This window comes from Sturnira hondurensis, unplaced genomic scaffold (assembly GCF_014824575.4).
Source record: "Sturnira hondurensis isolate 20B ecotype Veracruz unplaced genomic scaffold, ASM1482457v3 Scaffold0002840, whole genome shotgun sequence".
NCBI lineage: Eukaryota > Metazoa > Chordata > Mammalia > Chiroptera > Phyllostomidae > Sturnira > Sturnira hondurensis.
Window position 1 is genome coordinate 25,217,633 of NW_028075471.1, and position 24,327 is coordinate 25,241,959.

Below are 24,327 nucleotides of genomic sequence, written 5' to 3' on the forward strand. Positions count from 1 at the left end.
AACAAAAGAGATAAACAGAAGAGAAATAAAATAATACTTATGGTATATGTTTGGAGGATGATACATACTTATGGTAATAGTGGCTCTATAAAGATAAAACTAAGAAAATGGATGGGGCATTATATAAAAATAATACCCCAAAAAGTTTTCAAGAACTGAATTCTATAGTTATACATTCTGAAAGGTTCAGAACAAGATCTCCCTGAAGATATGGGAGAATATCGAAGATAAACACAGAAATAAAAAAAAAAAAACTAATCACACACAAAAACAAGGAATCGTAATGGGATCAGACTTCCCAAAAGTAGTATTGGAAACAAGAAGAAAATAGAATAACACCTTGCGTATTCTAAGTGAAATGGTTTTAACGCAAATTTTTATACCCAGCCTAAGTACCAACCAAGTATAAAGGTAACGATGGAACATTTTGTTAATATCAAATTGTCAAAAATACCATGTTTCTCTGTATCCCTTCTTAAGAAGCCACTATAGGATTTGCTCCACAAAATTAAGGAAGAAAAAAATAAGGGTCCAGGAAACAAGGGGTCCAACACAGGAAAGAGAAGCAGGCATTCCAAGGTCACAGTCTCAGAAGCAGACTTGGTAGACAATTAGGCCAGACAGGAACCTGAGGACAGAAGAAAAGAAGTAAAGCTGATAGATTGTCTGAAATTTGAGGTCAGAAGTATGCAAGAGATTGGAAGAAAAACAAGCAGATGGAAAATACCCTGGGTGTTACTGTCTCTGAGAAGTATAACATTTACAAATAAAGGAAATATCACAGTGCACAAATGTGGACCAACGAAGGACCATACATGTATAGTGCACAAGGAAAACAACAAATATCGGTGTGACAACAGCAAAAAGGACATATTAACAAGACCCGGGGAAAGGAGACAAGGGTGAGGTGAAGGATTGCTGGCTTCCATATTGCTGTTTTAACAAAGGTGCATAACCACTGATTGAGAATGACATCAGTTATAAACATGCTCATAAATTATGCATCTGTCTCACTTCTCTAAATAATTCAGAAGACTATGAATATCGATTTGTCATCAATTGCAATGTCCAGGCTTTCAAACCCACTGAGGGACACTATCTCGTGACAACAATGCTCGAGAAGTGAGGGCTACGTCAGACTCCCCGGAAACATGACTCCCACCCAGTACGACCATCTTTTATTCTGCACTTGGACACTCTGGTTATGCATTGGAACATTCCTTGGGCCTAGCATTTCTCTTCAATGTTAGAATTTCATAAACAATGCAATGCATGTAGGCATGACTATAGTTCTTGTACATTACCTTCCTATTCTCCATGCTACTTTTGCATGGAGAATAGAAAGAGCACATTCCCCAATGAGGTGCTGCTCAGCTAGAGGAAAGGTCAAACACTTGAAATTCTGTATGAGTCTTGAAGATTAAGATTTTAGGTAACTGTAATTCTATAAAGCCTTTTACCATTATTTTCTTCTTTTTTAAACTATACACATGGATTGCTTTGACCAATAAAAACAAAAAATTCTAATAAACTTATTTTTTAAAAATAAAGAAATCCTTATAATTCAAAAGTAAGTGTAAAGATAAGGTTCTGAGTGCCTTTCATGCTTGGGGTACATTGGAACACAGTTCCCAGTGTAGGATCAATACAATATTACCCTTTTGTCAAGACTTCCCACTAATAACTTGCAATAACCTTCATCAAATGATCCCTTGACAAATGATCTGTACGTGCCTCTGATTACTCTGCTAAGCCCTCTCTTTCAGTCACAGAAAAAAAAAGACAAGGAGAAAGAGATCTGAAGGATATACTCATATAAATCCCATGCACGGAAAATGAAAGTTGACCCTTTTCAACTTCCTTCTTGCATCTGAATTTTGGGTGGGACCTCGATTTAATAAAAAATAGAACCGGCTTAAAAACATCGCTGCATTTATTTCTAGCCTCCTAAGTAACACCACATATACATCTCCCTAAGATCACATCTTTAGTTTTATGTCCCTGCAATAGGAGAACAGTGGTTTGGAAATGCAATGTCTCGCTGCTCTCCCAAACAACAACTTGACTGGTCAGAATTTAATGTCTCAGTGGGAGCTGCTCCTTCACCCCACACGGCCATAAATGAATCATCTGAGCTGTTTGCTTAGCTCTTTGCCCTCTCTCCTGGCTTACAGATAATGAAGCTTGATAGTAATGTGCTAAAACCATTTCTCTTGATGAAAGCTTTGAAATCGTATCCTAAAAACTACATTTAATGGCCTTTAAAGAGTTCTTCAAAATTTTTGCATTGAACCAACTATGTCCTTAATTTTTCCTGTGGTTCCTCTCAGGCGGTTAAAACGCCATCCCCCTCCCCCCGCCCCGCCCCACCGCACTTTGTAGATTTAAGTAAATATTTCTTAAGAAACTGTGAACAGTTTGATGTGATTCAAGAGTAAAGGCCATGATTTTTCAAGCTGGTTGTAACACCAGTGTTGGTTTAGGATTAAATATTAGCTGACAAATTATCTGTTTATCACAAAAATAGGAAGCTTTTGATTCTTTTCCTATTTTTTTCATTTTCCTTATGCAATCACCACTGTTTACAATCACTCTCATTTACCCCCAGAGTAGCAAAACTTTACACTCCTCCTGAGTGATGCCTTCAAAAAACACAATTTTCTGTCCTTGTTTTGAAATTCAAACAAGCCAGCCTAACATTTGTCAAACTCTCCTGCGAGACAGGGGAGCATAGCAAGTCATCTGCTTCCTTCTTCAATTTTCAGGTAGGAACACACTGCTGATTATATTATCAAATGCAGCCAGCTGTACTTTGAGATAGCCTATTAGTGAGAGAAGTTGATATAGCCAATCAGCAAATAAACAGGTAAAAATCTTCTCTTTCCATTTCATGTGATTCCAACAGATGAGAGGAACGTGACCCCATTAGCATTAGGAACAATAAGGGAGAAAACCACTCACAGAAAGAAAATCAGCAAGGCCAGATTAGACCACGGTCAAGCTGCCTTCCCTCCTTTGAAACAGACCTTTCACTCTGAAAGCACCTGTTCCTGAGTGCCAACCTTCTGCACCAGACCAACATAATCACTGCTGGAGCATTTTGACTTTCTCGGGTAAGTTTGCTTTCAGATGCCCGAAGGCCACCCTGTAGGCTCCAGGGGCCCAGAGCGGTGATGCACATCGGAGGCAGAGGCTCCTGCAGCAGTGGCCTGTGCACACTCGTGCAGTAGCTGGCGTTCCCTTGTATTTCAGGTCCTTATGCAGCTGCCTACCTGAAGGCTGCAGGGGAAGGGTCTGGGGTATGGCTTCTCACAGGGTTATAAGCAAATCTGTATTCTTCTTAAAAAAATTTTTTTTTCTGGAAAACTTTGCAAACAATTGCAAAATCGTAACACCGCAGAAACTGTCGTTAAATTTTAGAATTGTTACAAGGATATCTCGCTTTCAAATTGTAATTGGAGAAGCGACACACCTTAAATAAAAGAAATTTGGAGGAGTGGTACGATCCTGTCTGGACATATATGATGCTCTTTAGGAAGCTGGGCAAAGCTCGGAAGTTTAAGAACAGATCCAAGCTGTGGTGGGCAGGAGCAGGCAGAGCTTCCGTGGTGGAAGGGACACAGTCCCTCTTCCAGAGTCACGCCTCCTGGCTCTGAGGTGCTGGGTATCCCGAGATTTCTAAACATGTCAGCAGATTTTGATCATTGTCAAGGGGTCAACAGTGGAAGGTAATGAGCACCTAGACTATACAAAGCAGCATGTTCAGCACCGCAGATCACATAAGCACGATTGGGGATTTGTGGGACTGGAAAGAGTGCCCATCCCTTCAGCAAAGCGGCGTGCACAGGAAGAAGTGTGTAAGTCTGGAACAACGGTGGTCTGTGGTTGCATCACTGCTCCTTGTGGACCGTCGTCCTTTTCTGGCTGTTGGTTTCTGCTCTACCCTCAATATTCAGCAAAGTCGATCAGGGTTGAGCAGTCCTCCTGGCTCAGATTCTTCTCCTTCCCCCAGAGTTCTCTGCTTGCCATAGTTCCCATAAGCCAGGCTGACAAATCAACATTTCCTAAACTTGCCAGATCATAATAACCCCGGGCACTGGGGAGGCACTGGTTAAATCCAGACCCCCAGGGTCAACCTCTAGCAACACTGAGTCAACAGCACAGAAACTGTGTATTTAACCGAAGAAGCTCCCCTTGGCCATGCCTGGGCTCAGATCAATGCAGGAAACATGATGGGTGGAGAGTGGGCTTACCTCAACCCAGGTAAAATGAGTTTATTTCAAGGAGTGAGTATTTTTTTTTAAAGATTTTATTTATTTATTTATCTTTAGAGGGGAAGGAGAGAGGGAGAGAAACATCAATGTATGGTTGCCTTTTGTGCATCCCCTGCTGGTAGTTGGCCTGCAAGGAACCAGCCTGCAACCCAGGCTTGTGCCCTGACTGGGAATCGAACCGCGATCATCTGGTTCGCAGGCCCGTGCTCAATCCACTGAGCTACACCAGCCAGGGCTTCAAGGAGTGAGTATTTTAAATAATGTGTTAGCCCCCACCAAAACAAAGACCGCATGGAAGATTCAGTAATCTCTAAGTTCTCCAATAGTGTTTACTAGTCTAAGGTCCTTAGTCATTGCAGATGTGTCTATGAAAAAGCCACAATGTAATTCTTGGCCTCAAGGAACTTGTGAGGTATGTTAAGGGTGGTGTGTGGCTCTATTATTATTTGTAACCCAAGTAAGAAAATGTTCATGCTAACACAAACGTACTTCAGGTATGCTCTGTGCAGTGCTTCTACAGGCAACATTATGATGTCTGTTCAACCAGATAATGTGGGCAGACAGAGGTTGCTCAAGGTGCGCATCCAAGACAAGGATGCTAGCGCACGGGGTTCGGTGGCCAGGCTGAGAACGTCACCTCTACGCACAGCGGCTTCTCGGTCAGTGGTTCAGTCAGGTCAGGAGGTAGTTGTAACAGAAATGAAAGTCAAGATGGATGGGTAACATATTTTATAATTGGCAGATTTTTTTCTTCCTTTTACATTTCTGAGTCAAAGTATTTATTGCAATCTCTATACAATTATTTATTAAGCTTATGTAACTAATACCCATTCATTAGATCGTTCTTTCTGTTCATTGGATGAATGATGTGTGTGACAAGTGTAAATTTTGTGTATCAATAGAGCCAGCCCTTGCTTCCTTCTCTACCCTAATGGGGTGACAGTCGCACCATTGCTGGTTCCTACTTGCTTTCGTTGGGAGCGGAGAGAAAAGTCAAGCGTCTGGAAAGGCCCAGCGGTGTAGTGCAGCTACCTGCCAGCTAGAAAGGGATGCGTCCTCCTCTCCTTCCTTCATTATCCTTTCTCTGTTTGGTGAAGACTAAAGTTTTCCTTCCCCAGGATAAGTCAGACGCCAGGAAGAAATAGCAATGCTGTTAGGTAGAAGGAAAATGTAGATGCATTTACCAAGGGTCAAGGATGAGCACTCACAAGCAGGCGACACTGAGGTTCTCACGCGGCAATCCGGATGCGATGCGAGTTGGGGAGGGCTCTGGAGCGATTTTGTTCTTCCCTTGGAAGGATGGTGGCCCTGGGGAGGCAGCCAGCCGGGTGCCGGGGGGCCTCCGTTCAGCTGGTTCCCTGGGGCGTGCCTCAGCCTTGCACACCCATGGGGAGGAAGGGTCCTGCGCATTTCTGCATTGCCTTCAAGGAGGGGGAGTTATTTTTTTTTCTGGTTTCTGTTCTATACTAAACGTGGAGAATGTCTTTAGGATTTATACTTGTATTTTTAATAGTTTTCAATTGCTCTGCATTAATTCTTTCAAGGTTTTAGGTTAGTTTAGATCAGAGATTTTCAGCTGGTATCCTGGAAGAATTTGTAAAACACGCAATACATGACTATAAAGTCAGGGGCACTGACTTCTTTTTCCTTAGATTGTCCAAAAAAAAAATGATGACAGTCAACACAACGATAGCTGTCTGGTGTGAACTAATTAAAATAATACACGTTATGTCAGATGGGCTGCAGAATTTCAGTAATTAGTTTATGTGTGCCCTGAGATGAAAAATGTTGAAACCCACTGGTCTGGGCTACCTGTGCGAAAATCCCAGTTCAATTTCCCACCATCCAGAGTCCAGGGGCTCCAATGTGGAGACAGGTGACGAGACAGCAGCAAGGAGCTGGGGCTGCCTGGCTTGCTCACCAAAGCTGATCTGCACTTCCTCCCCCCACTCCCAGGACTCAGTTAAATCACACTTGTGTCCTGACATCTGCTGAGATGGACATATTTATGGCACAGGGAAAATAACGCAACCCATCAGAGGATTTAAATTTTTTTTCTGCTGTTGCCTGTTTACCAGCAAATCACTGTCAGAGCAGTTTCCTCATCTGCACACAGCTGGGAGCCACCCACTCATCCTATGGTTTAGCAGTTCAGCCAGGTGGCTCTGCACAGCTGTGGCCACGGTGGCCAGCATTAGCCAGCTGTGTTTTGTTCACTTGCTTTTAAAGTTGGGAGAAAGCAGCAGTAGTGGTGGTGGACAGTTTGTAGCATGACCATTTACGTCCAGCTCTGGGATGTGACCTGGCCCACAAGTCAGACACAGCCCACATTTCTGTCCAGTAATATTTTCAGAGCCCCTGCCTGATGGTCACCTAGCCATGTTACCAGGACACAAGAGAGACCAACAAGAAGGCACCAGCTGTCCCTGGGAGAGAAGGGATCCTTAAGCCCTGCACATCCGAAAGCAAACCCACAAGTCACAGTTCAATGGTCTAATTCTCAGAGATGTTTTCTCCTGCCAACCTGAACTTGGGAAGAATGGGGCAGCATGAAGTTTCACCTGCCCCTCTCAACCAGGTACCACAGACAGAGTTTCTAAGCTTTGAGCAAATTACAAAATTCACTTTAAAATGATGTTACCATTCCTACTGGTTTCTCACATATATTTTTGTGTTTCTGTCCATTTTTGTAAAGTGGACTATTTCTCACTCCCCTGTTGACTCTGACGTCACAGGTTTTCATCCTAATGCATTGCTCTGTTTCCTGTCAGTGTATTTTCCCAGGCAGCTGCACATACTTGCTTTTTGTGAGTAGTAAATAATTAGATGTTCTTCAAGTCCTGTGTAATTCTTCTTAGGTAGATTTAAATAATACTTTAGGAGACAATGTCACCATAATGGTGTCCTCCAGGGTAGCATAAAATATCACAGGAGAGTGTTTCAAAAAGACTGTTAATGCTAATTACAAATTTTACCCTCCTATCAAAGTCGAAAGACTGCTGATATTTGCAACATTGTCAGAAAACTTATCCCAAATGTTGGCTAATACAGCAGGGAAATACAGGTAATTGGTCTGTAGAGTGCCTGCATCTTCTAAAAATTGTCCTTTTGTCCTGTGCGTTTGAATACGAGTCTCTGGTGGTCACGGGATTCACGTGCCACTGAGGGCTCACCTGGTTTCCACGCCACCTCAGTGGAGGACAGAGCGTGAAATCTCATTACAACCCCTTCCTAGAGCTGCAGCTTCATAGTTTTCAGGAGGAAATTTAAATTCACACCAAATTGGTTGTCCTCCTATCCAGTTTAATGCTAAATTACTTTTTGAAAAAAGATGTTATTTATTTTTAGAGAGAGGGGAAAGAAGGGAGAAAGAAAGAGAAACATCAATGTGTGGTTGCCTCTTGTGCACCCTCCACTGGGGATCTGGCTGCAACTCACGCATGTGCCCTGACTGGGAATCCAACCAGTGACCCTTTGGTTTGCAGGCCAGCAGACAACCACTGGGCTACACCAGCCAGGGCCTAAATTACTTTTCATTTATTGTTATTTTCTGATGTTATTCACTACATTCTCCTGAAGAGACAAACATAAAATGAGCACATTGTGTTATTCTGAGGTATGCGTTGTTTTATCTCCTTTAGACATCTACCCTGTGGACTGCTAATATGAAATGAAAAGGAGGCGCAACTATTTCATGAAAACCGTGTCTTAATATTCTCTGCAAATGTAAGTGATCAAAATCCAAATATATGCCAGACTTGGGGAAATAAGCACATGCTATTTTTCTATATATGAATGTACTATTTAGTAACTGGTCCTGATTGGTCTTTTCTCAGTTTTCATTAGTTTACTGTTATTTATTTCTATTTCCTTCAGATTAGAATGCCACCAATATTGTCCTTAATATTGAGTCCCATGCATATGAAAATATGGAGTCTCTTCACCTTTTTATTTTCCTTTTCCCTTTGGACATTCCTTTTTTGTTTGCTGCTTCCTCATCTCCCACCTCCTGGACATGCACCTGACCCAGGTTCTATAACTGGCCCTCCTGTATGGATGGCTTTGCATTCTCTGTCACGGGAATTTCACTCATCTCTACACCTTCTGCCTGTTACTTCTATGCATATAACTGCTGTAACCACGAGACTGATTGATCTCGACGTTTTTAAATTTCGAGTTGCGAGCTCGACCTTCCCAACAGTTTGTTTTGAACGTTCCTCAATAGCAACATAACAAAACCTGGATGTGTTGTTTCACTTCGGCTATTTCCTCTTCCTCTTGTCCCTTACGTGCTTGAGGAAGCCGGGCTCCGAACCCGGGCACCATCTTTCTCTCTACACTCCCCTTTGCTTCCTACACCCCAACCAGCTCCAAAAGTCGTAGACATGGGACCTCTGCATCCTGTGCTCCCCTTTCCTAATTATGCCACCATCCTGGCTGACCCGCTTTGCCTCCACTGGATCCTTTGTCTTCTCTTTTTTGCTGTGATCCATGATACATGGTGCCATCCATTCATGTCTTCCGTGACAGCTTCGGTCGTCTCATCCTCAGTGACTTCCTGAGTACTATCTTAGGGGCAAGCTTTTCTTTTTGTCACTCAGGCCCTGGTTTTAGTTCCTATTTTGGTTTAATATCTTACCACACAGACTGCTTTCAGACTCTTTTCGTCACGCCTGTTTCCTCAAAACCATTCTGCACACTCTCTCCTCTATTCCTCACTCGCCTGTTCCCTGTGAGCCCAAACGTCCAACCTCAGTACTTGACGGTCCTATCAAAGCTGATCCTATACATAGCACAGATCCTATCCTATGACAGAGCTGAATGATGACTGAAGGGAAGGACAAAAAGACAACATGGAGTGTGAATGCACACTGGTGATTTCTAGGCATCCACAGCTTGGCTTCGCTGGGTTGAGAGCGGAGCAGCCCTCTCCAGCCCTCGCTCCTGGAGACTAGGTGGTTGACAAACCACATGAATTCCCTGAGGACAGTGGCTGTAATTTTGTTTCTTTCTCTCCTTTTTGTTCCCTGGCTCTGTAATTTTGTTTCTTTCTCTCTTTTTCTCTCCGAAATGAATGGAGGTAATTTTCTGGCTCAGAAAATGCGCCCACTGGGAGGAATATTCCCTCAAGCAGCCTGATAAAAACAAGCCCAAACCACTGGGCAATGGCACTGCTGCCCTTACTCTCTGGCTATTGTGAGTCACAGAGTAAGAAATGCTCTGTGAGCCCTGGAGGCAGCGGCCGACAGACAGGGCGAGGAGACACCACATGGGCAGGGACAACATGGCATTGTGGCCACGACTCTGTCATTTCTGTGACTACTCACATCATAATTAAAGACCAACGACAGAATGCATGGGAAGGAGACCTGCAGGGGACCCTTGCTAATTGAACTTGAGTGAAGCTCGGTTCAGTGTGTCCTCATATGTGCCAGTTCTACACAAATGCCCCTAAAATGGTCTTCAGAATGTGGAGGGGGGCGTCTCCTTTCCCTTAGTGAAGCCCTGGCTTTGCCTTCAAGAATTCAGAGGTTCTCCAGCTTTGCATTCCATTTGTGTGGCCTGCAAGCTACCTCCTACTAGCAACAGTTCTTACAGCCCAGACCCTAATTAGGATATTTGTCTTCTTGGTGGTGCTAGTTAGGAAAACAAGTATAGTAGTGTTTTAATATGTAGCAACAAATGCTCTTTTCTCGCTTAAATCACTGTGCTTGTTTCCCCCATGTAAGCAGACACTACCTTGTGAGCATCGCTGGTGACGTGAAGTTCAGGCATGGGAGAAAGTCCCCAAAGCTAACAGGCTCATTTTGTGGCCATTAAGGTCAGGGTGACTTTAACGAGTCTATAAAAGGACAAGCAATACAATCGCTGTGGTTCCCTGGGTTTTATATCTGTTTCCACTGTAAGTGCTGATGTTCGGTCTCCTTGCACTCACCAAGGCTTCCCAGAGTAGAAAGTTCTCAGTAAATCTTCCAGCACAGGTTATTACATCAAAACATTGGCTTCTTCTGCAAGGTATGACGTATGATGCCCTGTTGACCAGTGACTAGTCATTATCAGCTACATTCATCAGCTGGGATAGTTTTTTTCCATTGAATTTCAGTCTATTTTAATAACGTGTGCCATTAAGTAAAAATGAGTGAATTTCTTCCAAGGAGCTCTTTGGCATGACCACGTACTAGTAAAACCCCCAACTACAGCATGTCTCATCCTCCCGGATCCAGGTAGTGAGCAGCCCCCGTGTCTCACGCTAACCCACTGCTCCCGAGCTATTGTCGCGATGCTTGGCTGGGGGTTACAATAGTTGGTTTGGTTTGGGTAAAAATGTGTTTGAAATGACAAACTGGTTGATTTAGAGTATATTCTATCCTTCGTTTCCATCTGTGGCTGAGATTGGTAAGTGAGTAGGTGGTTTGGCAAAATGCATCTTTCAAATTTCGAGCCGTTTTTCAGGATTTATAGTGTATTTGACTTTTCCTCATCTAATTTTACTTTCTGGCATATATTACAATTTCGTATTTTAATGCAGGAAAACATATGGAAAAAATCAAACAGCTTTTAGCCAAATTATCTAACTGCATTGCTATTATAATGTTTCCTAATTTGAATTTCAAAAAACCTGGGCTCAGAGGTCTGACATGTGAAGTGTTAGGAAGAGAATGACCAGGAAGACGTGGTCTGGAGCAGGGAGGCTTGGATTTCACACTGGGACCCTGGCCCTGCACATTACAGAGCCCTTGACCAGTTATAATACAAACCACTTATATCAGAAATCACATGTGTTATACAGCATTGGTGTTATTATAAGGACATAAAAAATACAGTGTATTAGTTCCCAAGTTCATTATGCAAATAACCTACATACTGCAATATCTCACCACCATGGAAGACTTTTACTGTTCTAACTTTGGATTAAAAAAAAAACTTGTTAGCAATGGTGTTATGTAGAACTTTCAGCCCTACTTTATATAGGACCATGAGTTTTGTGCAAAGCAAGAGGCTAGGTGTATTTTAGTTTTCTGTTTCTTGAATGTAAATTTTGTAGAAAAGGAATATCTTTAGTTTGTTCTACTAATAAATACTACAAGTCAAGCCTCCTCCCATCACCATCTACCTCTCTTTACCCTCTTCTACCTCCCCACCCCCTTTCCTTCTGGTCATCACCGTGCTGTTGTGTCTATTAGTTTTTGTTTTGTTTTTGCTTAATCCCATCACTTTTTTCACCTGGCCCCCAACCCGCCCTCCCCTTTAAGCTGTTAGTTTATTCTCTGTATCTATAAGTCAGTTTCTATTCTGTTTATTAGCTTATTTTGTTCATTAGATTCCACACGTAAGTAAAATGATATGGTGTTTGTCTTTCTCTGACTGTTTTATTTCACTTAGCATAATACTCTCCAGGTCCATCCATGCTGTCATGAAAGGTAAGATTTCCTTCTTTTTTAAGATTTTTAAATTTATTTTATCAGGTCTAGACATAGGTCTGCCCACCCCTGTAGTTGAAATAATCTTTCATTAGGAAATAGGACCTTTTAGGATTTGGAACTCAGCCAGGCAGCATGGAATTATAAAGAGCTTTGCGTTCGAAGCATACTTCCTGCGTCCATTCCGACCCTCGGTTTCCTCAGCCATGATGTTGAGGTCCGTGTCTTTGGTCAGGTTAGACAGGAAACAGACACTGAGACAACAGAGATTTGCTGGGCCGGGGGCAGTGCTCTCAGGAATGGCATTTGGGAAGAAGTGATGTACCCAGAGAAGCCGACATCTGTACAGTGACAGCAAGGACCTGAACCAGATTCATGGGGGAAGGACTCTTGAAGGAAGGGGTCTTCAGGTGAGTGATTCAGGCCTCTGGACCTTCTCATCAACAATGCATTGGGTGCAGGCATCCCTTTTTCTGGGAAGAAGCTTCAAAACTAACCCTTCCTGCCACTGGTGAGTGAACGCCTTGTTCCTGAGAGGAAGTCTGGTGGCACACCACAGGTGCCTTTGGGAAATGGAGCTGTACGCTTGGCGCAGTGCAGTTTGGAATAAATCGTAGTTGTCATTATTATTATTTATAAGGATTCAGGGAGTTTTTCTGAGGATCCCATGGGATTACATACACATTGTTTAACACTTATTAATCGCCATAAAATACAATTAAAATATAAGGTGGTTGCTTCCTTTTGAGGCCAGCTCCAGCAAGCTGCTTCTATGCACATACACCGAGCAGAGCAGATGGGTCTTTGCGATCTTTGTAATAATCCCTCACATCACATGGGGTCTCCTCCTTTCTGCTGGCGTTCCATGCCTAACGCACTCCACAAAGGGTTAATTCAAAAGCCAAATACATGCATGGTGGCCCAAAGTAATAAGTGTTTCAAAGGGACTTCCTTCAGCATTAAATTTTTCATTGGCCAGTTAACGGGCTTTGAATTATTTTTAATGGATAAAACATTTTAGCAGCATTCTCTAGAGACTGCTCTGATTTCAAATGGAGCATTTCCAATTAATCTAAGGAAGACATTATATAAACACAAGTGAACAATCTCATGGCAATAGATAATAACAATATTGCTGCAAATTATTATGGCTTTATTCACTAGCAATTCAAAGAGTTACTCTAGACACAATCAAACCCATTCTTGCATCTCCACAGGCTCTTTGGATGCAGGTATCATTGTCCCATAATTAACCCCCAGGGAAGACGTTTAGGTTGAATTATCATTTAGTCTTCTCTGAGCCTTATTACAGAAATCCACTGGCTACTTGGTAGAATCTCTTATCAGGTCTATGGCTGTATATGTGTGTGTCAAGAATGACAGGGCTGTGAAAATGAATTTTGGAGAAAGATATTACAAAACCCAAAGAAGAATAAATATTTTTATTGCACCATTTAACATAGGGTATTTCTCACCCTTATTTTATATCTACCTATCTATCTATCTATATACCCTTAAATACATAATACCCTTATATATGATATATAAAAAATACTCTTATTTTTGTATATGTATAATCTGATATGTGTATAATATATCAAATTATACACATATCAGATGATATATTATATACAATTATCTATGATTATATATATATATATATCAGATTCATGAGTGTAAGAGCCTAATACCCCTGGTTTAATAAGCTTTCCTAAATAACATTTGAATGGATTTATGTTATAAGAGAAGCCTATCCTAAAGAAGGGCTTTGTTTTACTGAAGTGATCTAAATATATACTATAAGGTACTTTTACTCTGTTTCAATGCAGGGCGCAGTGTCTGACACTGACGTGCGCCCCCCCAGATATTCCCTGCCGTGGGTTTCTAATTCGTACAGAGGAAGAGCAGAATGGAATGGGGATGCTGAGGCACAGGATGGCTTGCATTCGGACTCGCCACAGCTGCCGCACTGAGTTCCTTTGCCTATTGCATGGAATGCCCCTTGAAAATGAGGTCACTAGCATGAGCCCCAGTTGCAAGTATTTGAGTTGTGTTTCCTTTGTGAGTGCTTATGGGGCTGTTACCTTGCAAGTCACACTCAAATTTACTTTGCATAAAGTAAGATGTGTGTGCCAAGTGCAGAGAGAGCTGCAAAAACAACGGTATTAGTAGGTGGACCCACAGCTAGGAATGAGAACAGGATCAGGTAGCAACTGGATGCTAAATACATCTGCATAAGCTAATAAACATGTCAAACTCCAATAGGTCACCAAAAACCAGTTTGAACATATTTCATGCTTTCCCACTATCCAAGATATGTGTGCTGTTCACAACACAATTCCTCTTGGGTAAATTTTTTTTTCCAGAAAATCTGGCTCTGAAGATAAGCAGTGTTTTGGCTTATGAGGCCTTTCGAGGGTTACTCACACTTCGCTGAGATCACGAGGCACCGACATAGGTAAGTAAGCGTCAGCGCATGTCCTGAAGCAGCTGTGTGCTCTGCTCTTCAGCGTAATGGGAAACTAAGATGATTGTTCAGGAACACTATGAAGACAGACAGCAAGTGTGTCAGATGTGCCTTGTCCTAAAAGAAAAAGCTACTGTACTTAAGAACAACTGCTTTACATTCCTTTTACCAGCTGCAAAGCAAATGAAAGCCACATTTCAAAATTCCCCTTTTCACGGGGGAAATAAGTATCAAAGATGACACCAAAGGGGTAAGTCCAAGGATGGGCTAGTATGAACTCGTCAATGAGCCATTCATTTCGCCTTCCTCGAGAACTGCCTGCACACGAGCCTCCACTGTGCATATTCTCAAACTGTGGTCACTTCGTGTGAACCTTGGGTAACCATATAATATTCAAACACCACAACAAAAATCCAAAGACTGAGGTCATTTCTGTTTTTTTCTGCCAGTCAGGACAAACACAAGGTAAAACTTCTGTCTCATCACTGAGAATTTTGAGCACTAACATTGTGATTCTGGTCCTCTTGAGCCCAAGCTTCCCCATGGCTTCCTGTCCCCACATTAACATTAATATCAACATAAACATAGGCACAGACCTCTTCTGTGGATGACCGTGTTCCAGGTGACATGAAGTGAGGGAAATAAGATCCTCACTTTATTTCTGGGAACGTCTGACCTACAACTTGATTGAATTGGATGTGACTGAAGAAGTTCAGTTTCCATTTGCTCAATTTCTAGTTTATTATCGTAGTCCTGCAAAAACCAAAAAGAATAAGTAGTACTGAACATAAAAAAAAATCTTAAACCATGGCAAATCAGATAGATTAAATGTGGAGGGGTAACCAATTTGCCTCTCATCCAGCAGTGTATTGTGAAAGGTGCAACTGCATTTGGCTGAACACTGGTTTCTCAGGAGCCACGGGAGCTCCGAAGACCTGTAAGACATGGTGCGTGTCTCTCAAGTAACTGACTTCTTAATGGCAAACACAACAAGAATATAAACAACGACTGCATGTGGTCAGTTCAATAGGAGAAATGTAAATGAAAGACTATGGGCATTTAGGAAATAAATGCTCCCAGGAACTGAGTGACCCAGATTTGGAACAGTTAAGGGAGGACGTGACTAGGAGAAGGAACACGGAGAAGTGGGGGCTGGAGGAGGCCGAGAACTGAAAGGAGGAGGGTGGTAAAAAGTGCCGCAGGTGTCCAGGAGTCCCACAGAACCCACCTGACATGCATCTCTGGGCGGGAGGGCTGTGGACTCCGAGTTAGGAAGCTGTGATTTTGGATCCAGATCTGTCACTACCTGTGTGGCCTTAGGAATGTTCCTTGAAATAACTGGTTAATGAGCCTCATTTGAGGAAAAGAAACAACTGGGCTCCCCCAGCAGTCTCTAAGGTCCTCTTCAGCCCTGAAACACTTTGACTCCCTGGGTGCTGGCACACACAGTGGTCACAAATGCCACATTTATGCTCAATGAGGAACATGGGCTTGTCCAGGCCAGAGGACATGAGGAGTCTGTGTGTGTACCTCATGTCTTTGAACAGAGAGATCCTCAGGGCACATCAGAAGCATGCAAGTTGGTGCAGACACAAAGTCAGGAAATGGGGCAGGAGTGGGGGGCGGCACCCTTGCGAGGCTTTTCCTGATGTGCAGCTAGAACAATGACGGAGCTGGGTCACGGGGCATCTGATCAAGACCTGGTATGACAACAAAGGGGAATGGGAATCATTATTCACTACAGTGTTCTGGGACAGGATGTGCTTCAGGTAGAGCTTGAGAGCGAAGACTTCACTGCTAAAGCGTGGGAGACGAACGGGAAGGGGGGCTTAGGGATAGGGTGGGAGTTCCTATGGTGCTGGGGCTGCAGCAGAGAGGAAACAGGGTATGGGGAAGCTGCGCCCGAACGAGATCACCCATTGCTTCTGAGTATGAGCAGCCACGGAAGGAGAGGAAGAGAAGACTGGGGAGGGAAAGCAGCACGCAATGCTGCTTAGGGATTAGAAGTTTCATCTGACCAAACAGTGCAGCGTTACATCATCTGGCATGCTGTTTGGGAAAGCCAGCAGACGATGGGGAGATACTCCACTTGGGGCAGTGATGCACCAAAGAGACCTTCAGTTTTACTCTGAAGGGATTCATTTCTGAAAAGGCTTCATCTCAAACAAAGGATCATGGGGCCTGGGTTCTCTTCCCCACATCACAGGAGAGGTATCCACTCTTGAGGCAATATTTTATCTTTACTTTCCTACAATTAAAAAAGGGTTATGTAAAAGAATAAAAATGTAAACTTAGTTAAATTAGAAAGTTCCCCTTCAAATGCCCTCTTTTCCTCCTCCAGTCTAATCTCCTCCTCTTCTTCCGAAAAGGAGGTGTCTTGTCCACCGGGAGGTACCCAAGCCAGATTGTTTTTGGATGGCAGCAATGCTCTGTGTTCACTCTGTACAATATCTGAGACCTGCTAATGTGATGAAAGGACTTCTAAGTTTTATCTAACTTTAATCCCTTTCACCTTACACTTAGTACAGGTGACTAGCAGCTCCATATTCGTCAGCACGGGTTTCTCACCTGCTCCCAGGGCGACTGCAGTCTCATTCCATCCCGTACCTTGGCCCCTTTCCTCGTCACTGTGTATACATGAGCTGTGTGTAAATATGACCCCATCTCCCTGCCATGAGCCCTTCGGTGAGTCCCCTATACCTATGACCACATACCGAACTCATTGTGTGACACACATGTTGATGCGCTATGACCTGGCCCTTGCGTGCCCTCCTCTCCTGCCACTCTCTCCGACCCCAGAACACGTCATGCTTGCTCATGCCTCAGCACCCCTTCAGGTGCTGCTCTTGCCATCTCGGTCTCTCTTCCCTCACGTATTGGTCTGAGGAATTCCATCATGTCTCCTCGAGCCCCTGCCCCGTTTCTGCCCCCATCGACTTCTCCAAGTAGCTGTAGGTACTTCTTATCTCCACATCTCCCAAGCGCAGCACAGAAAACCAGCAGGTGCTGGGCGAAGGCCAATTCCTTCCTCTCCCTCCCCGGTGTGTGAGCCTCGAGGACGTCTGTCACACTTTCTTGTCATAGTCTGCAGAGTGTCACCGAGGGCGGGGGAAGGACACCCAGGAGGGAGTGACTACTGCAGGGTTGATTCCACAAAGGCAAAGATTACTCTCTTCCGTTCAGATACGATAAACTCTTAGAGTGACATCTTCACAGGTTAGCAGCACCGGAAACACGTGTAGAATGAATAAATAAATAATATTTTCATGGTTATCCATTTTGACCACTCTCACATACCCAAAGTCTGTCAAATAACTTCCAGTTTCAGATCGCTTCTGTGAACTTATAAAATATAAAATTACAAACAGCCATGAGTCTCCAAACCTGCCATCTCCTCTGTGGTTGCTGCTCTCCTCAGGCCAAGAAAGGGGTGGCCTTAGGAGAGAAAGACAACACTAGCCATAAAAACCAAGGAGCAGCTCCCTGCGATGAAACCCCAAGCAACACTTGTCTAAATCTCCTGTCCCTACACCAAGAACTTCATTCCTGCCAAAGCCCAGCAGAACACCTCCTTACCATTTATCACGGCTCTTCCATTTCAATGCATTTTTTACCTGTTAGTAAGCACTCCATTAAACATTTTGTTTACCGTTAAACCTAGTGCCTTCCAAAGCATAATTTCATTGCTAGGTGAGCAGATTGGAGACTTAGCCAATGTACTCATTAATATTCATTTGTGGTATCCCTTCAGAGTTAACTTTAGCTTAGTCTAAAAATCAGTTTCCTATCTACAGGATTATGTTTACATACAAACCAATTTATGTTAATTTTGGAAGTTAACTATCAGGGGACATCATGTCAAAGTCATTAATGAAAGCTTAACATAAAACATCTATTGTACCCTGTTCATAGTTACATCCTTTAATTGGCTAATGCTATTAAGTAAAAGGAAATCTATTACGAAGAGCTTGGTCACATTACTAGCTTATTGCTCTTGATTTCATTACCCACTCTCCAGACACGTGGAGATATAATCGCAGTATATTTGTTCTATTTTGATTGAACAGTCATTTACATGAAGAGGCACTTCATTTCTTTATGGGAGAAGTGTGTTTTTTTTTTTAATATGGTACACAGTTTTAAGTACTTTCTTTTTTTTAAAAGATTTTATTTATTTATCTTTATAGAGGAAGGGAAGGTGAGAAGGAGAGAAATATCAATGTATGGTTGTCTCTTCTGAGTCCCCTGCTGGGAACTGGCCTGCAACCCAGGCATGTGCCCTGACTGGGAATCGAACTGTGATCGTGTAGTTCGCAGACCTTCGCTCAATCCACTGAGCTACACCAGCCAGGGCGGGAGATGTGTTTTTTTATAAATGATTCAGTTGGTTGGCTATGTTCTTTAAGACACAAACTAAATACTTGTGCTACCATGAATATTATTTATTCAAAGTTCTGCATCAGTTTTGTCATTTGTATCTACTTTTAAAGTCTGAAGTACTTTCTAGCTGTTCATTTGTATTTTCTTCTCCTTTTAAACATAGTTAAAAGATGAACTCACTGATGGAAAAAAAGAACACTAAAGCTTTTCATTTTTATAAACTTTAGTTACAAGATTTTTTAACTTTATTTTCATTGTTGACATTGTTATAGAGGTCCCGACTCGCCCCAACCCTTGCCCACCCCCACCCAGCCCTGGCACCCCTCCCCTCTGGCGGTCCCCACACTGCTGTCTGTGTCTATGGGTTATGCGTACATACTCTTTGGCTAATTCCTCCCCCTTCTTTCATTACAACTCTCTGTAACCTGATAACATAAAATGCCTTTGTTTCAATATCTATTTTTACTCCCTGAAAACTTCTCATTGTACTACATAAAAGAAGCACATTCCTTTCCGTTCACTTCCCGTATTCACCTGAGAGATAGGCACAGACTAGACTTTCACAAACCCACCTGAAAGCTTCCTTATTTTGTTTGTGTCCATCATTTCAAAAGGAAAATACAGGCACTTTAATTATAATATCAGAATACCATCTCATTCATTAGCGAAGATTAGCATCCTTGCTCCGTACTCAATGCCATTATTTTTGAATTATCTCAGATGTGGTTTGTACTCAGAGTTTCTCACTAGGGCACATTCACGTTTTCTTTCTTATTGTTTTGCAGTTCATTCAGAGACCATTTGTGATGGATACAGGACTGTCCTTAGCTTCTAAGGGCTGTTCTAATGGATGAGGTTGGGTAAGAATCATTATTTCACAACCACATGTTATTTGTGGGTCTTTCTTTCAACTTGATCCTGGTACTTGGTGTTGAAACCCTTTGAGGCATTAGAGGAAATTCCTTCTACTTTGATATTTTGGCAGGTGGACTTATTATTAACAACAACAACAAAAATCCTTATCAAATACAAAACTAGAGGAATCTGGGCCGCTCCATTTGATTCCAAGAGTGAAACGGGCCAAACTGGAGATTAATTACAAATCTCTCCATTGAAGGATCTAAGAGAGACACTGCCTCCAAAAGTCAACCCTCTTGTATGTGACCTTTAAGTTTGTATTTTTCCTGTAAAAATTAAAATAAAAAGTTAAATTCTAAACGTAACATAGGTAGGGCATGAAGCAACATATAACACTGTAAGCAAGCAAGTGAAAATCCCTTGAAAACCTGAGAATGACGGATACTACAACATTTGGCACAGTTCCAGCTCTCACAAACTATTGACACACATTCATTTAGTCATTGTTCAATAAACATGTACTGTGTACTTACTATGATCTAGCCATAATTGTAGACCTACTAGATGCGGGGAAAACAGTAAACCTCTACTTGTAGTTTTAATGTTGGTGAGGGAAATTACAAACCAAAAAATACACAGCAAAATTTCAGGTAAGCCTGAGTTCTGTGTGGGGGAAACGAAGCTGGATAAAGGGATCAAGAATGACTGGAGGCAGGAATGTATTCCTGGTGGGTGGTCAGGGAAGCCATCCTAAGTGTAGAGGGTCAACAGGTGGTGGCCAGGGCAGGGATGTGTCCAGCAGGTTAAAAGGACAGTACAAGGGCCCATGAGGATAGACTGTGTGTGTGTGGGGGGGGAGGAGCAGCAATGGTGTTGGACAGGGAGGAGGGCAGGTATTTTGTATGCCAAGGTACAAACAGTTTTTTTACTGTACTTCAGTCACATGGCTGAAGCCCTTGAAGGTTTGGGCAGGGAAGTGATGCAATTTGCTTTATATTGTTCAGAAAGATCCCTCTGGCTACTATGAGAAGCAGAGACTCCAGGTACATGTGGATGCAGGAAGATTCACACAGTTACACTGTCTTAAAATGCTGGGTAAAGGTGATCAGAATAAATCTGCAATTTTTCACTTAACAAAATGTCATGGACCACTTATATATTGTACAGGTCAGGTTAGGCTTGGCCAGGGTTTCTCAGTGGAAGCACTACTGACATTCTGAGCCACAAAATTCTGTGGTGTGTGTGTGTGGCGGGGGTGGGGGGTTGCTGGGGGTTGTCCAATGCACTGTAGGATGTTTAGCAGCATCCCTGACCTCCACCCACAAATGCCAGCAGCACCCCTTTCCACTGTGACAACCAGAAACGCCTCCAGACGTGGCAAATGTCTCCAATGGGAGAAAAGTGCCCCTCATCAGCACTGGGACAGGCAATGCTGTGAGAATGAACCCTTTACATCTCAGCAGTGAACTCACGTACGTGCTTCTTACTCAAAACCTGCAGTGAGTCCAACGGTTCTCAAGGGCAGCTTCCTTCGAAGTGGTGGGATCCAGGTGGCCCATCTCAGGTATAAGTACCATCTGCCCTTCAGGTGCCCATGCGAAGAAGCAGAGAATATGATCTTAATGCCTCTGCCCACAGTGACTCACATTGCCCTCCTCATCATCTGTCGGCCACAACTCCTAACACAACTTCTCCAAACATCAAAGGGGGCTGGGGGATGTTTGGGGGAACACGTGGGTGTTTGGTGGCCAAGAATGTCTCTGCTTCATTTCTAAGCACCAAACACCCCCAGTCTAAAGCAATTCTGTAATTCTTCCAGGCGGGAGTGTGGGGGTCCTGGGACTAGGCTCTTTGAGCTCCTCTTGAATCTGAGGCTCCTGGAGTCTGCTCATGATTAGGTTTATTTATTCTTTTCCCATTTTAGGGCATGTTTGACAGTAGCGTTGTACTCTCTTTGCTGGCTGCATAGCTTTGTCAGTCTAGTTCCTTCCCTTGGAGAATCATGGAGCCAAGGATTTAAATGTTGAACAATCACAGGCATTCTGAGGCAAAATTTATGATTATTTTTAGCAGTATAACTCTTACAATCTTAAAAGGCTTCCTGCCTTTCAGATTACTCTCATTTCCACGTGCCAGCAGCCACATCTATAATTCTCCCCTTGGCATTGGCCTTCCCCCTACTTTCTTCCTTTCCTCTGGCCTCCAAAGGTCTCTCCCTATCAACTAAAAGGTACAGAATGTCAGCCTGTCTGGAATACGAAGTAGGAAGGTCATACCTTTTAGATGTTCATACCTATGTTTATCTGTGTTATTCCAAAAAGCATTCAAGGTTTCTGAGGAAGGGAGATATTATGACTTACAGCAATCACTGCATTGGCTCCCTCTGCCTCGAACTCCCTGCTCCTTGGGTGATGAGGGGAAAGGCAGGTAGGAGTCACCTTTAAGGTGCCTGCCCTGCATTCCTCTAACAGGAACATGAGGGACACGGAGCTGAAAGTTCAGATAGGATGACTGCCTTTCTCTTCTCCTGACAGAGGGAGAGCAGTCTCTACTCCCTGGTGTAAATGAATCCACGGACAGAGAGGGAGGGAACGTAGTCTGGGTTCCTGTCTTGAGAACAGTGACTTTCAGCCCGTGTGCCACGGCACACTGCTGGTCTTTAAACCTGCAACACCTGACTATTCAGTCAGGGGCACCGACCTCTTCTCCCTGAGACTGTCAAATAAAAAATGACAACAGCCCACACAATGATAGCCGTCTGGTGAGAATGAATCAACATTATTCCTATTTTCTTTTGTCAGCTTGCGGAGAAAAAATGTTTTTTGGTGGGTGGCAGAATTTTAGTGATTAGTTTGTGTGTGCTGTGAGATGAAAAGGCCTAAAACTGGTTCTAGAACATGAACCACCACCTGGAGGCACGGGAGGGGTGAGGCAAGCCTCCAACCTCTGAAAGAGCTCCAGGGCCTGTCTCGTCCCCCCACCCCCATCCTTCACAGAACTGAATCTGAAGTCCCTCCCTGGGGCCCTCGTTTATTTGCTTGCCCCTGAATTTCCAAGCCTTCTCTCTAACCCAGGTTTCAGATAGATGTGTTTCAAACACTTGACCATGAAAATATTTGCTTCCCAGCAATACCCTTAACCTAATATCAAACCTGAAACTTTTTGATTTTGCTGATCTGATCTACTGAGTATTTTCCACACAAAGCCCATTTTTTTTTTTGCAATTTACCCGAAATAACAGTTTTTTTAATTGAAAGGACAATTGAGTTACAAATATGACAGCTAAAGTTATATTTCCTAAGAAATAATAGGAGATAAAGTTTGTGGAATGACAGCTTAAATTTCTAAAGTATTATCGTATTTCCAATGTGTATTATACTACGCTAGTGGTATGAATATACAAAATCTTGATAAATGTGTGCTACTTAAGATATTATTTGCTATATTAATTTTTTAGTCATGGTTGTTTCAGATTAACAAAAGGTCCAATACCTCTGTATTTTTAGTGACATAAACTCTTTCTATCCCAGGGAAAGTATGTATTCTAATGTACTACATTATCTGATTATTAACCTTATTCAATTGCTTTGGAATGCCTTCATATTTCACAGGGACTAAACTTATTAATTTAAAAATTCTGTACTTTTTTTCTATAAAGTAGTTGGGATGGCATCTGAAACACGATTTACAACAGAAGAGTATATCTAAGAGAAAAGCTCTATTTCCCTATATCATATTTAATAAGATGTTCTCTGAGTATGAACTCCTTGACATGTGTTTTTAATTTACTCTGGAAGGCACTCCGACTTTTCCACGTTCAGTGTTTCACCCTATTTCACTTCTCTTCCATGCACAGGAGCTCGCGTTTATGCTCGTGCATTCACTGGCATCGTCGCCGGGATGGCGGAATTCCTCTGCGCCTGCAGCTCCCTGTTCCCTCTCTTCCCATTTCCAGCATCGTGATGCCCTGTGAGGGGCAGGTCATGACAGTGTGTGACACCCCACAACCAAAGCAGGTGCCAAAGCAGGTACCCACTATCAGTGCAGATCACCAGAGGGCGAGCCTTCGGCACGAGCTCTTGCAGGCCCCAGGGCCGGCCCCACGCTAGTCTGACGGGGAGTCACGAGGTCTGAGGTACAAGTAGCATGTTTCAGAAGGGAGGCCATCAGCTCTGGGTGGGCCCCACATTCGTTTCTTAGAACTCAATGCCCTGTGAAGGGCCATGGGCCTGAAGAGGGTTTTCCAACCGGGTCACTTGAGCAAGTGCCAGCCACACAGGCCCAAAGATGTCACTGGGTGTGACTGTTCTGGGAAATGATGACATGGAGCTTCTTGCTGAGGGACTTCCCACACTTAGATTTTATATCACATTTCTTCCCTGCTCTGTGCTCTCTTCTTTAAAGTGTCTTACATGAAAGCTTTTACCACAGTGATTATTTGTATATTTGTAACAAAAGTTAAGGACTCATAGTTGGCAGGGTTCCCCACACATGTTACATTCATGGGGTTCCTCCCTGGTGTGTACTTGCTAATTTTTAATGAGATGGGGCTTCAGGTGGAAGATTTTCACCACTCTTATTACATTTGCAGGGCCTCTTCCTTCCGTATTCTCACTTTCACTGACAACCAGTGGGGGCGGGCTTTTGGTAAAAGGGTTCCCACATTCATTACACTCCCAGAGTTTCCCCATTATATCTGAATGCCCTTTGGTAAAATAAAGACTATGTTATTTTCAAAACCGTTTTCACATTTATAGTCAAGGAGATACTTCAGATTTTCAATCTTATGATGCTGAATCAGGTTGTAATTATGTACTTTCTCATTGTATTGTCAAGTTCTAGTCAGAAAAAAATGGATATCATGTTAGTTGTTTCTACAGAAACAATTCTACTATAGAGTATTGGTTAAAAGGTACTTAGGGGGTTG